Raw genomic sequence first — 2,126 nt, 5'->3', positions numbered from 1 at the left:
CATTCAAAGGCTTAATTCCTTTGTATTTCAAATGTATTGTATTCATTCCTTTGAGAATTAATTCCTATAGAATTAGTTCCTTATAAAATCATTAAAACTTTCTTTAATTCTAATCCATTACAAGGAAATAGCTTTAAAAATATATTGAATTATTCAACGATGAATGAATTCTATTTAAATAAAAGATTTTTTTTTAGATTGTTGAAGCTGCATATTTTTGTTGGGTGTATGACTTAAAAATGCGGGACTTTTTAAAGATTTTAACTTTAATTTTGAAACATTTGTACAATTACCCATTACCTTTTCCATCTTTCTGCCAACATATGGATTCCAAGCCAAATAAAACTGCCCATCAATTTCGGACAATAAAGCGGGTGAGGCAAAACTTCCCAACCACTTCAATCTAACTACTTTTTAACAGGTATTGCAACATGCGGCCGAGAGTTGTCATTATGAAATATTACGGTTTCATGTCTGGCCGCATATTCTGGTCGTTTGTCGGCAAATGCTCACTTTAAACGAATAATTTGCGTTGGGTACAGGTTCCCTCAGCAGCTCATAATAGATAGGACCTATTGCTCCGACCAAATTCAGAGCATTACCTTATCGCCATGGATATTTGGTTTTGGTGACGATTCTGCTGTTTGGCCAAGCTTCACGTACGATCTCTTACGCTTCGGGTTATTACGGTTGCATTTTTCATCACAAGTAATGATTCGGTTCAAGCATCATTTCGGACATGCAAAATCGTCTATCAAAGTCTCGTGGCTTTAATTCGTATGGTACCCAATTTCCCTGCTTTGAATCCTGCGGCTCTCAAACGTCCTTAAATTGCTGCTTGAGTAGCTTCCAATGATTTAGCAAGTTGTTGTTGATTTTTACAACAATCTTCATAGAGTACTGCCTGCAATTCTTGGTCTTCAAACTTTTTTGACTGGCCTGGGCGATCTTTGTCTCTCCCAGGGAATTTATATTCATAATTAAGTTGTAAATGTAATTTTTGTTGAACATTAATGCTTAAAAACGTTGAAATATACTATATTTTAATAGAAAACATAGTAAATTGTAATTCTATTGAATAAAACCCTCCAAATTAATTATAATTTGAATGAATTTTTCGATATCAAGAATTTTCCTGATATTAATCAGCCGTTAAACCAAGAAACCACTGTAATCCCGTATAAATTGACTGGCTGGAGTGCTATGGTACTTTTGATTACAAAATAATTAAAAATTAAACAAAGATTTCCATCCCTGTTAGAGAATTATTGTGAATAAGTTCAGTGCAGTATAAAAGAGTTACCAGATCGGTGTTTATTCATTGTGTGGTGGTTGGTGTCTTTGAAACAATTACATATTGTGAATTGTTGAAAGCAATATGGTTGCCAGAGGTGTTTATTTGTATATAAAGAAATTCATGTGACACCTAGATGGCGCTGTGGGAAATAAATAACCGTTAAATTTGAGTTATTTTATAGATTATTATTTTTGCAGTTTTTAAATTAAATGTTCTCTGTTTTATTTCTAGTGTATTAAATAATGAGCATTTGTTTTAAATTTTTATGATTTTTTATTTAATTTTTACCTTTATTTAAGCAGTTTCTTTTTTTTCAGTTTTTCTTTTGTATTTTTAATAAATACGTAGATAGTTGTAATATAACAACTTCCAACTCTTAGTACATTTAATTTTATATAAGATGAACACTACAAAATCTTTTTCATATCCTTTTTTTAAATAATTTTTTTTTCTTTTCATATATGTATATATAATAAATATATAATTTAATTTAACATTTTTAATATGTTTGTATTAAAATGATCACTTATTTAAATTATTGTTACAGGTTGTGAGAGTAGAAGTATAAAATAATTAGAAAAAAAATAGGAAAAAAATAAATTAAAAAAAAAAGAATTTAAATAAAAATTCAACTATTAGAGTGTGATCTGATGAAAGAAAATTAAATTAAAAAGAGATCTATCTGTTGACAGATAACTTTAAGAGACAACCTAAAAAAGTATGTTTTAATACTACTCTTTCTTGTTCAAACTCAAATTCATTGAATTTTTTTTGCTTTACCAAACAGTTTTGGTTTTCCTTATTAAGGATTTATTATTGAAAACGAGGA

Source organism: Calliphora vicina, chromosome 4 (assembly GCF_958450345.1).
Source record: "Calliphora vicina chromosome 4, idCalVici1.1, whole genome shotgun sequence".
Taxonomy (NCBI): domain Eukaryota; kingdom Metazoa; phylum Arthropoda; class Insecta; order Diptera; family Calliphoridae; genus Calliphora; species Calliphora vicina.
Note: the sequence above shows the minus strand (reverse complement) of the source record.